Below are 13,176 nucleotides of genomic sequence, written 5' to 3' on the forward strand. Positions count from 1 at the left end.
GGCACTCAAGTAATTATTTTGATGACTATTTTTTTACCTAGTGTCATTACTGTAAAGCATAGGTGTCAAACTCCAGTCCTCGAGAGCTGCTATCCTGTAAGTTTTCGATGGTTCTCTCTTAAACACACCTGATTCAAATGATTAGAATAATTTCCAAGCTCCTGCAAAGCTTTTTGATGAGCTAATCATTTGAATCAGGTGTGTTTCAGAGAAAAGCATGGAAAACATGCAGGATAGCGGCCCTCGAGGACTGGAGTTAGACACTTATGCTAAAGTAACACGCGGCTCACTTGGATACAATTTATGGCGACTCTACCCACCCCTGTGAATAATATAAATGCTCAGGAGTGAAGTGAAAGTAGATTATGGGGAGGGGGAAATTGGCCGCATTGAATATGAAGGTGGCCAGCTGTATTGCAGCAGACATCTGCACTTCATCATTTATGCAAGAGTCATTCAGTGGTCCTGTTAAGTGTTCTGAAGGGAGTAAATCTCAAGAGGCTCATTTATGATTTTTATGGCATCCCACCACAATTTCTTGACTGTAAAACGACCAGTACATAGAATTATGCATCAAACAGCGTCGACATAATTTCTATGGCACACTATTGTGTAATCTATTAGATACAGATAATATAGCCCTTATATAAGAGTGAAAATATTGGTGGACCAGTCAGGAAAACCATCTTCAGCAGCTAAACTAACAGATGTGGGCTACAATAGAAAAAAAAACCAGCAGTCTCGTCCCACGCTACAACCTTGTATGCAACGTTATTGCCTTTTCATTGCGCTAAATTGTAATACCAAAGTTGGCCTGAAGATGTCAGAACAGTCACGGTTCGATTAAATCGGCCGCACTGCAGCCATACCTTGAGGAGCAAGGAGGAAAAGTGTGAATCGCCGGTGGTTGTTAAAACAGATGTCGTGGTAACTACTGTTGCGCTGATTTTAAGGCGGCGAACGCTGATCTTGTGACGGCTCACGCCATTCGCTGGGTCTTAATTTATAAAAAAACGGATACCGCAGTTCAACACAGGTTTCCGTAGTGTAGTGGTTATCACGTTCGCCTAACACGCGAAAGGTCCCCGGTTCGAGACCGGGCGGAAACAATGTTTTGATTTTTTTACTTCCCTCCGACTTCAGTTACTGACTCACAAGAATAAACCAGATCGTGCAACGCAAATGTATTCGGCTGCTTTTACGTGATATTATACGCCATTTACTGTATTACAATTTGTAAAATGACTTGACAGGTAATGCAGAACAATCGTATGCAAATCATGCAATAGGTGAGAGCAGCCAGGTGAGAGGTAGCTTGAACCGAACTTAATGAAAAAAATAAGTGTCATGTTTAATGCCTTTGGACAATTTCCAATTTTAGTGAATTACCCTGCTATGAAATTGTTAAAGAATTCTTCACAGCTACTAATTGTACAATGTGTCTTTTTTGTTGAAAATAGTTGGCTTGGCACGTAGATAGATGACAATCACGAAACATCACAATGTAAATGCCTCCAGAACATACAAATGTACAAAAATGGATTACTTCCTGTGTCCAATTAAAAAAGAAAAAATGATGTGCTACAGAAATTATGAAACATGTTCGCACTATTAGAAGTTGTTACATATACTCCTGAGGGCCGGTCTACTCATTTGTGTCCACTGTTGTGTCCACTATGTCTCAGCAAGACAGCAAAATGAATTGCATCCCACCAAAATACATGAGACATTATTTCAAAGGCCACCGAGTACACTAGGACTTGGTAAGATAAACATGATCAAGATCTGGATCTAAAAATTGGAAAATGTGCCTGCTGTGCACGAGTGACGGAACGGCAGTCGGTCGAACTTGGCAGAGGTGGACAATAACGAGCTGCTTTCTAATCTGCTCATCTCCATTTGTTTTAGTGTAGATTCTCAGCGTTTGCTGCTCAGCTTGTTTGTGGCCCTCGGTAACATCCCAGAGTAGGCGCACACACACAGTACAATAAATCAATGTCTTATGTGTCATGAAACCAAAAAAAATAAAAATAAATCAACATTCCTTTGTGGCCACACTCAACAAAGACAATCGACACTTTTATTGGGGTTATGGCATTCCCCAGACACCAAACACCCACTCACGGCTGTAAAAAACTGCAAACTCGATTTTTGGGCAAATTTGGCACATTATCAATTCCTGTCAAAGAGAATAAAGATCAAACACACGAATCCTCGACAAACAATCGCATTTGCTGCCCTTTGCTGATGCTAACTGAAATGTTTGAAAAGTTTTATATCCAGATAAATCACTCATGATTTGGATGAGTGGTTCGCAACTTTTTCTAAATGAAATACCCCCGGCAAAATATATTTTTTCAGGAAAGCATTTTTGGATGAGAAAAAAGAATTACGATCGGTTCCCGCCCATCACTCATTTTACATGAAAAACATGTAGTACCGTACGACTAATAAATACAATGTGAATAATATAGTATGTACTCATTGGTTTTATATTGGGAAATCTAGAAATAATTTGCTTCATGTCCCAATTAACGAAGTCTCGATATGAACAGAAAAAATACGGTTCCTGTCATAGTATTAAATAAGATTTGCTGATACCTTTAAATTTCACGTAAGGTTTGTATTCACCTACCCCAAGATGTACTCACACCTTCATTGACAAACTAGATTTAGAAAAAAAACTCTCCTCCCATCAGATAGATTCCATATGGAGGTGTCACCAGCACACACTTAACTCCCACAGGCAAATTGTTTTTCTGTGTTTATCTATGTATCAAACAGTTTTAAGCACCCACACGATTCTTCCCAGAAATGTTATCATTCACAGCAGCTAGGTCGGCATTGCAAATTAGAATCTTTTCTCAAATGCCTAAATGGAATAAATATTGGTTTGAAAAACAATCTATCAAAATTAATCATTTCAATTTGGCAGGCTTGTTGACAGCGCATCTATCTGTGGTGCTTCAAGTTTACAAGACATTTTGTTTCACAGGGAACTTAAGGTTATTTTATGTAATTTGTTCCGCAGCAAGCATGCATGCACAAAGCCATCATTTTCACAGTAGGTAGACAAATCATTAAATGTCTTTCGTACCACCTAGAACAAGACTACATTCAACATTCGGCTTCATTACAACAAGAGCCCGACTGATATGCCCTTTTATTAGGCAGACGGTTTTTTCATTTTTAATTTGGATTGATCGTCCAAGTAATTATAAAATTATCCATCTATTTTCTGGAGCCATTCATCCTCACAAGGGTGGCAGGCTTGCTGGTGCCTATCCCGGCTGACTTCGGGCAGTAGGCGTTGGAACACTTTCAACTGGATTCCAGCCAATTGCAGGGCACACAAAGATGAATAACCCCTCACGCACCCAATCACACATTAGGACAATTTAGTATGGCCGCTATCCGATACACCCGCCACGCATGTTTTTGGAGTGTGGGAGGAAGCCTGAGTGCTGGGAGAGAACCCAAACGAGATCGGGGAGAACAGCGTACGCGCTAACCACTGCGCCACCCAGGCGCTAATTAAAAAATAATAATGAAAAAATAGCATTAATTTACATTCTTGCCACTTCTGTGATACTATTAGTTAAATGCCTGTCATTTAACACATTTATGCTCAATTTATGTAAGTTTTTTTTTAATGATTTTCCATTTTTTAAACAAAATGGCATTGCTTGTAAAAAGCAAGATTTACTTTGTTTTGAATGACAAGTCCGCCAAAGAACTCATCAATGAATTTCATAATATATATTTGAGGGTAAAATATTATGGTACAGCATATATAGATTAATGTGTAATAAATAAAGACACAAGTGTTACCTTTATGCAACTACTGTAAATGTTTCAAGAAAACAGAAGTAAAAAGTTCAAATAAGCAGCAAATCTCTGCCCGATATAGTCAAAGTAATCAGTTGCGCCCTAATCACAATCCTGCAGGAGATTTTAAAAGATTGATTCTCCAACGTGGGGCATGAATATTGCAATAACATGGACATAATTTCTCTCTATGCATACTCCTATGTGACCCTTTCACAAAAAAATAATGATTAAAAGTTCTTACCATGACGAGACGGACAGCCGAAGCTCTTACATGGACTGGTTGTGCATGACATTAAACACACCTTTGCCGCTTTCTTTTCCTCGCACACGCACATTTGCTCACCTTGCAAAGCTGCACAGGCCGCATTCTTCAAGTTTTTTTTTTTTTTAATGGCCAAAAACCATCCTTGCCTCCGCCCTCGCTGCACCGACTTATTGACACGGGCAGGGACATAAGAGCACAGTTGTGGGAGCGATGAGCAAAGGAAAGTTTTGTGAAGTTGAAATCACAAACCACTTTCTTTTTTTTTGTCAAGGTATCCAAGTATGTAACAAACGTAATGTGTCTAAAAATAGAAAATGGGATGAGTAATTGAATAAATATGTTGCAATCTGGGCGGAGATGAGCATGCTGGGCGTGGATGTATCATCTTGCGTTTTGACCAAAATAACTGGTGCAAAGGTATCTTTTGCTCTGATGCCCCTTTGTTGCTCGGGCCACCAAGTTTGCAACATGACACTTCAACTGCTGACAGATTATGCAATTTGTGGGGATTAAGACGGAGGCAAAGAAAAAGCAAAAAGGATGTGTCATTTGCCTTTAAAGGTTACATAAGCCATTTCAAAGGGACACCATGACATTGCTTGACAACGGCAGACGTGGCTTAAGAACTCACATGGCGTACGCTTAAAAAACAAATTGGTTAAGATGAAAAAAATAGAGAGTTTGATCGAGAAAACTATCAATTCAGTTGGTTACAGTGATTTTGGTTACATTGTATACTGCTGGCCTTATCAACAATATACTGTCGATTGAAAAATTCCATTCTAAATCAGTTGTTTTAACCAAAGAATCGATTGGACACCCTACTTTATAATCAGTTTTTTTTCCTGTTTTTAAAGCATACTTAAGGAGTACAGATACATCATATATAGTGAAGTTTTTGTTTACAAAAAGGCAAAGTTACAAGTACTAATTCAAATCGTGTAATAAAGTAAAAACGTATCTCTGAAACCAAGCATTAGAAGGGGAAATCAACCGCAATCATATATTATTTTACAATATGTTCTATGCAACCCTACTAGTCTAATCACAGTATTATGATAAATATTGTGTTTGTGGAGTATGAACCACCAAACTCCACCCATTTCTAACCCTCACAGGGGGCAACCATTTTGCCCCTTAATGACGAACGAAAATGACATCACAGTTGCTCAGGGCTCATGCTGTATTGGGGGAAGGTGGAAAGGTAAGCCTTTTCCAACTTACAACTAGAAACGGTGCACTTGAATGCCCTTTTGAACTGGGAAGGCCAAATTGCAAAGTAAAAACAAATGAATGAATACTGACTTTACCCAACTGCCTTCAAGCTGGCGACCCCCATGGAAACACACACCTTAAATTCTAAAACACAATTACGATCTTATAATCTACATCTTTCTCATTTTTTTATGGAATTAAATACTCAACACAATGTCATATATGTCAACGTGATTTGCACAGACTGCAAGCAATTGTATGGCACATTCTATCAATTGGTAAAATATATTTGCTTAACCGCAAGGAAGAAAGGTTTTCTGTTGTCAAAAAAAACAACCTATCACCATCAGGCATCTTTAATGTTTACATTTGCCTTATAAACTTTGAGGTAGGAACTGGGACAATCTGAGTGGGATAAATCTGACTTCCCACCTTCAGCAAATGCAGTATTGGGCTCGACTAATCATGACTCTGCATTGGAATGTCACAGGACCAAACTCAGAAAACCAATGAGCAGTGATTGGTAATTATGTGAGCCCTGAGAAACTGTGATGTAATTTTCAGTTGAAAGCAGTAGCAAATTAGCCACCTCCTGAGATGGAGAAAACCAGGCGCTGGTTAAGTCGTATTCCACAAACACAAAATTAAACAGAATGCCATGGTAAGACTAACGGGGACCGTAGAAAATTTTATGGTAAAGAAAGTTTGCTTGGTTAGATTCCTGTTAGGTATTTATAGAATTCTAGGTTTCAGTGTGGAAACAAAAATTGGTGCTGGAAAGAAGCAGAATAAAGAATACATGCATCTTTATTTTGTTCAGAATGAGAATCGACAATCCAAAAAAATTTGGAGAAAGAGAGCGGGGACAAAGAGATGTCGGAACCAACAGCATGTTCAATAAATTGCAGACGTACTAAATGAGAAGTTCAGGGGCATTACATCATTGGCAAAGGCTGGCTAACAAATAGTGACAAGTGAGCATATCCAGAATCGAGTAAAATGAGTACAACGACACACGATGATGATGCCTTCTGACAAGTTGAGACGGCAGCGGCTAAAGGAAAAAAATGTGGAAGCAAGAAGCACAAAAAAAGACGTCACCAAGATTCTTGAACATACGGTGACACCTTGACTTACAAGTCTCTTGAAAAATGTCTAAGTTACAAAATGTCCTCAGGTTTTTTTTGAAATTGATTTGCGCCGTAAGCAAAATTCAACTGGAGTGAGGTATAGGCATTCCACCACTAGATGACAACAGAACACAACATCCAGCCACTGTAGATTCATGTTGCTCTTTTAAATCTGTATTAATATTTGTGATCATCTTAAAATCTCCTCATACCATATATATGCCGATGACACTTGCTTCACAATTCTACAACCTCTCTATTGTCGACATTTGCCAATCTTCAAAATGATTTTATCCCTGCAGCATGCCCTGACCAAGGCAAAACTTGTCCTCAATACAAACAAAAGTAAAACTATGCTCTTCAAACACCACTCCACAGTAAACCTGCCTTCAGTTACAGCTTTGGCCCGAACGGTCATTAAGTTGCTGGATACATCGAAATATCTTGCCATCTGGTTGGATATGGACTTTTTTTTTTTTTTTTTTTTTTTTAATCACAGCTTGACATAATTTACAGATTGTGCCAAGCTGTACATTTTCCTGGTTAAATGAAGGTTTGTACAGTACAGTATATATATAAAAAAATGTTGGTTAGCTCAGTGGCTCTCAAATGGATATATATATATATATATATATATATATATATATAAATTCTTCCTGAATGGACAGTTTGATCTTCATTTCCAAAAAAAAAAAAATGCGAGAATATGATTGATTTCAGAACAGCTTTGTGAGCACTAGCTCACTCTGGGAACCAAAAGATTATCATGTTGGTTGAGTACTCTTGTGACTATGCTTTCAGGAAGAACTTCAAAATAAAAGTGTTCAAATGCCATTTCTGTCGTATGTCATTTTCACCGTAAATAGTTTGTTTTGATGGATTATCTGACTTGCTCAGAACATTTGGCTTTGACTAAGATACTGTGGCTTGACAGGCGGTGTATTGCCCTTTCTGACTGGAGACAAGATTCTTCACCTTATTCTCAGAATTTTCATTTCATCTTTCCAGTGAGAGTTCTGACTTCAGTGAGACTTCTTAATATTGTTTATCTTTAAAGAAACAATTCTGACTTTAAAGGTTTGCACTTTACACACAAAGCCAATACATTAAAAAATGAAAGCAAAACAAACAATAGTTCCCCTGTTTTATACAGTAAATGAAGTTCTCCACTTAAATCATCACTACTTTGCAGTGGAAAGACACCAGTTGGTGGCGATAATGCACCATTGAGAATCCAACCACCAATAGGAATCACAGAAAAAGAACAAGCAAGGACAATAAAGTAAGAATTAGTCAGGTCATATATTTTTTTATGTTTGTACAGTAGGTTATGTGGAGAACAGATGCTTATTACTGCGCATGGGAAATGACACACAACTCAAGAGTACTTGATACTTGTAAGTCAAGGTACCACACAATCACTAATGGAACGCCGATCAAGTCAACAAACAGTGAATGAATGGTGATAAGCACCATTGGTTGGTGGTATTTGTGTCTATTGTCTGGACAGCCGGTCGGTGACAGGACGGCTCGGCTCAACGGGACGAGGGGCTGCTGCAGCCCGAAGCTGAGCAGCAGAATTGGTGGGCGCCCTCATCCTCCCCCTCCGCTCTGGGAGGGCAGAGACGGAAGGCAAGGAGGACAGGGGAAGGCAGAAAAGGGAAGAAGAAGGAGAAGAAGAAGAAAGCGAACACAAGCGTCAGACACAAACAAAGCAAAAGCGTGAGAAGCTTGAAATGAATGTGAAAATGCCCGGACTACAGATTCAGCAACATTTGGAATTCAGGACAAATATTGAAGTGGGAGCTCCAATGTCAGTTCCTTGGAAGTGTTTTAAGAGTTTTCTCGTTTCTCTTTTTTTTGTAAGGAGTAGCAGTGATGAGAATTTATTAAAGCAGAACATTGCCACAATCTCCACCATATAGCTAAAGGGACAATTGACATCATTATTAAAGGGGAAGTCAACCCAAAAACATTTTTTACATTTTCTATGCTACCCAACCCCTCCTTCTCAAACACACACACACGCGCGTCGAAACAGATTTCTCATGAAGAATGCATTTTTGGAAGACACCTTGAGCATCAAAATCCACAATGTTTTGAATTCTATTGTTGTGACATTGCAGTTACACAGAGCTGAGGTAACAACCGAGCACGGCTCAGCTTGGCCTAACGTAAAACAGGTGAGTTGTGATTGGTTGTAATTAGGGCAGAAACGAGTAATTAGAGTAGATCGTAAAAAATACAAAATGCCCGAGGCTTTTGTTTTCCTGCCCCAGATACCCACTTCTAAGCTTAGACATTAGTCAAAAAATGTCAGGCTAATCGCAGCAGCGACTGTCAATGATCTCGAATGCCAACAACAAAATAAATCGTAGTTTACCAAATTTTATTTGGACACGATTGCTTTGGACACTTTTATTTTGAAGCTGTTGTGTCGGTAGCAGCTTGACTACTGTAGTCTTTCTAAAACGGAAGCTCAAAACTCATGATTTTAACAATGCAACGTTGTTCTAAAATCACAATCAAAATCAGCAATTAAGGGTGCTAACAAATGCCTTATTTAATGTCATTGTCGTAGGACAACTGTTGCTCAAATTTACTGGTGGCTCGGAAACTGTGTCTAGCATAAATTAGCCACTAGCTAAGAACGCTAAAGTGCTCGCATAGTAGACAAAAAATGTCTCTGCAAGCACTTTCATGGTGACAGCCTGACACATTAGCCTTTCCTACTGATCACATTTTAACAAACTGTGCTGACTCAAGTGGAATGTTTCAGGTGATAAATTAATCTTAGTCCAAATTTATGGGAAAGAGTTTGTCTAAAATCTAATGTGTCTACAAGGAAAGTAGAGCGCTGCTAAGCAAAGTTAGGATCTAAGTAAAAAAAAAATGTTGAGCATCAACATTTTATAAAAGTTGGCCATTCGCAATCGAGCGGAAATGTATGATCTATTCTTCTGTGCTCAAATAAAATCGAGAGGAAACGTATGATTTATTCTTCTGTGCTCAAATAAAATACTTAATCGCTGAAGCCCATTGTAACCTCAGACAGGCATGATTGTGATCTAATTTTCGGCCAGTGAAAAAATGGTTGCCCCCATGTGATGAACAAAATCATGAATTTTGCAATGATCGCCACGTTTAGACGAGTGCAGGCATGTAGAACACTTTATTGTAAAGAAAATTTTGGACTTGAATTCCCCTTTAAAAGACCTTTGATATTCAACGTATTCCTTTTTAAATTCAGTTGTAATATGTCACTTCTGTGTCACTTCGGTCAGAGAAGCCAGGATGGAGCATTCACTAACCTTGGCAAACCGTGAAAAGAGTTGGCTGGTTAGATTGCCTCTGCATTGACTGCGACTGCCTGAACCAAGTAGGCTGGAAAATGCAATCCAGTGCTACCTTGACGTGAGTTGAATTCAGCCTGTGACCGAGCTGGTAAGTCAAATGAGTGATATGAAATCTATTTTTAGGTACGCTATAAAATCCAGATCAGGAGCCACCATTTACTTTTTATTTCTTTGTGCCGGGTTTCCCCATCTTAGATTTTGTGGAGATTCAACAAAATGGCCTTTGTAGTTGTTTTCCGTGCAAAAAAATTCCCGTTCTACTAGCTGATGATGCCATTTGCTAATGTCGTTACCTCATTGATTTGGAATTTTTTTCATCTGCTTCAGTTTTTCAGTGTTTGTCTTGACAAAGACCAAATTGGTCCTCAATTTCGATGGATTGAATCACACGTTCAAAGGATTTCAACACGTTTGAAAGGTATGTTCATGAGATGAATTATAGTTATTTATGCATACATTTGCGATAAAATAATAGCGATACACTAATATGTTTGTTTCAGGGCTGATGCTGATCATTATTAGTCAAGGAGGTTGATATTTGGAGTGGATTTTGATTTTCAGAAATAGGGACATTTTTTGGGATGGGTGAGTAATGATACCAACTATTGATATTTAGTCGATATCTGGCCTTATTTCAAGATGGCATCTGAAACAACCAATGGCCATTCTCTTGAAGCAGTTATACAGTAACTACAAGTTACACGTTTAAAAAATAGAAAATTGCTTATTAATTTCATGAAACTTTAAGGAAAAAGTCTACATTTCAATAGTTGTCTTTAAATGGTCTGTCATTGATTTGATTTGATTTGATTTGGGGAAATTTTGTGTGTTGTAGGAGAGGAAAATGTTAAAGATGTTATTTTTTTCCATACAAGTTACGACTCAACAGTTGAATACTCGTCTTGGTATCAGAAACTTTGAGTTATTATTGAGTTATTATTATTTTGAGTTATATCGTTATTACTTTGAGTATTACCATATTGTTATTGAAAAATATGTCATTAATTGAGGGTGCGCCTTATAATCCGGTGTGCCTTATATATGGAAAAAGTTTTAAAATGACATTAATTGAAGATGTGCCTTATAGTGCGGAAAATACGGTAAGTTGATTTGTTTAAAATACAATTTTGGCAACATAAATCTTTGTTAAAAAATTTAGACAAAAACATCAGGAAGCTTCTAGGGTCATCACCAGCATGTCTTAAAAAGTTAAATAAAAATTTGAACAACACCTCCCTTTCTTACAGTAAATCAAGGTCTCAAAAAACCTTAGCATAAATGTTAAAATTTGACTGGACTTTGTTTTAAATTTCCAACAAAAGCAAAACTAAAAACGTACACTATTGTGTATCAAAATGAGAAAAAAATGGTATTTTTACGACCCTAACACTCCGACTTAAACAAGTAACGGCCAGGAACCTGAAAACTTCTTAAGACGGCGCACTCGCAAGTCAAGCTAGCACTGTTTCTGACGTGACATGACGTGATGGCGACATTGATGCAGGGGAGCCTGTCGGCAGGCGACTTGTTGTGGTCGTACCTGTCGTGCCGCCGCGAGTTTTTGTCCGCCGAGGGGCAGCAATACTGATGGAGGTTGACGAAGCTGTGAACGCTCACACTGCTGGAGAAGAGGGTGGCGAGGGCGGAGGAGCCCGCCGGCGTTGAGGGAGTGCTGGGAGCGGAGGTGGGCTGCTGCCCTGACATGGACCACGGTCGCACACTGACAGCGGCGGGTGGAGATGAAGCGCGCACACAGAAAAAGCAGAGACACACGAAAAGATCAGCGCGGAAGCAGCAACAAAGATGTGAAGTGAGAGAAGCGGACGGATCAGAAAGCAGCATGCTCACAACGAATGGCACATTGAAAGGCAAGCATGGCGATTTGCAATCTGAGAACACATGGCGAGGTCGAGGCTAAGGGTGCAAGAAAGAGACACAAAGTACCAGTAATAGAATGGGTCCCTAATGAATAGATTGTGGTTCATCAATCACAAGGGCTGCAGATATCCCACTGAAATTCTATTAAATAATCAGGTATCCAAATAAAATTTTACAAATGTGTTTGCTGAGTAAAACAACAATGTAGTATTTGTTTTCTATTTAGGTGAGATAAGTAAAATAGGCTGTAGTTTTTTTTTCCTGCTTTCTTTCTGGCTCATTGCTATCTTATTGTGTAATACTTGAGTTGTTAATGATACTAAAAAAAAGAAATACAGAGTTGATGTGTCTTTTTTTTTTTTTTTTTTTTAACATTTATTACGTTTGTAAGGAGCATTCCTTTTTCCCCCCCAAAAATGTGGGCTACTCTTCGAAAGTAGCCATAGATTGTATAGCTTTTATAGTATAAAATAAGTTGATTTTTTTTTTTTTAAACGTAGCACAGGATACATTGTCATTTCAGAGGCGCAGTATAAGACAATGTCAGAATAATTCAATCTTTTTATTAATCATCCTTCATTAGCACAACTAAAAATTGAACTAGATTTCAGGAAGTGTTCTTGACATCAGTGATTAGTCAAGTTAGCCGTGACGCCGCAACACGCTGCCAGGATCTACTTCAAAATGATGTGTACCAAGGCATTGATGTCAACGAGAAAACTGGGAAGATAAGATTTATTTTGAAGTTGGCCTTAGGCGTTTTACTTTCATTTATAACACCAACACTTGTTTGAACACTTGTTTCCGTGGTTAGCTTGACTTCTTCCTACATTGAACGGGTAGCTGAGGCAAAAATGCCTTGAGCAAGTTTCACCTCTACTTCCCACCTTACAGATACTGCACATCAGTCATCGAAAAATAATTTTGGAAATCCATAGGAACCAAACTGCGATCACACAGGAATCTAAAGCATATTTGTTAGATGTGTGGGTCATATAGTTGATCAATAACATTTGAGACCTACAATCCTGAATTTCATTTTGAAAATTAATTATGTTGACCGTCTCTCAGGGCCAATTACAAATGTTCCTGTTGTTATATGCTTTGTTTTCTGACTGGTTTTCAATAAAACCATTGTAATGATACCAGCAGCTTTCCGTACCATCTGCGAAGGGATTAGAATTTGCTCTAAATAGAGCTGGTAGGCGTAGACTAAATTAAATTAGCTAATGAGGTTTGTTTACCATCCTGTAGTTAGTAAGGTTGCAGATCATCACTGCAATAAACAGACATGCTGCATATAATCTTTCCTTAAAGTGTGAGATGGCACCAAGCTTTGGACATTCTTTACCGCTTCCCACCCATCTTAGTCCCAATTGCAGTCTGCAGTTATGCTGTGTGGAAAAATGTTTGCCACAAAATCCTGTGACTAATCAGGGGAAAAAGCTGAATTGAAATTTAATAAGAACAGTTTAAAAATCTGCAATGTGGAACAAAAAAT

At 38.5% G+C, this 13,176-nt stretch overlaps 1 protein-coding gene and 1 non-coding gene across 2 annotated transcripts in view; one reads left to right on the forward strand and one right to left on the reverse strand.

The window, feature by feature from the left end:
- iqsec2b (IQ motif and Sec7 domain ArfGEF 2b) overlaps positions 1 to 13,176 on the reverse strand; it is a 45,832-nt gene that overhangs the window by 19,553 nt on the left and 13,103 nt on the right. The gene's annotated exons all lie outside the window — the stretch shown is intronic.
- On the forward strand, positions 1,037 to 1,109 carry trnav-aac (transfer RNA valine (anticodon AAC)). The gene has a single exon. It is a non-coding gene; the product is annotated as a tRNA-Val (tRNA).

Source organism: Hippichthys cyanospilos, chromosome 2, assembly GCF_059441005.1.
Source record: "Hippichthys cyanospilos isolate Australia breed blue-spotted pipefish chromosome 2, RoL_Hcya_1.0, whole genome shotgun sequence".
Classification (NCBI taxonomy): domain Eukaryota; kingdom Metazoa; phylum Chordata; class Actinopteri; order Syngnathiformes; family Syngnathidae; genus Hippichthys; species Hippichthys cyanospilos.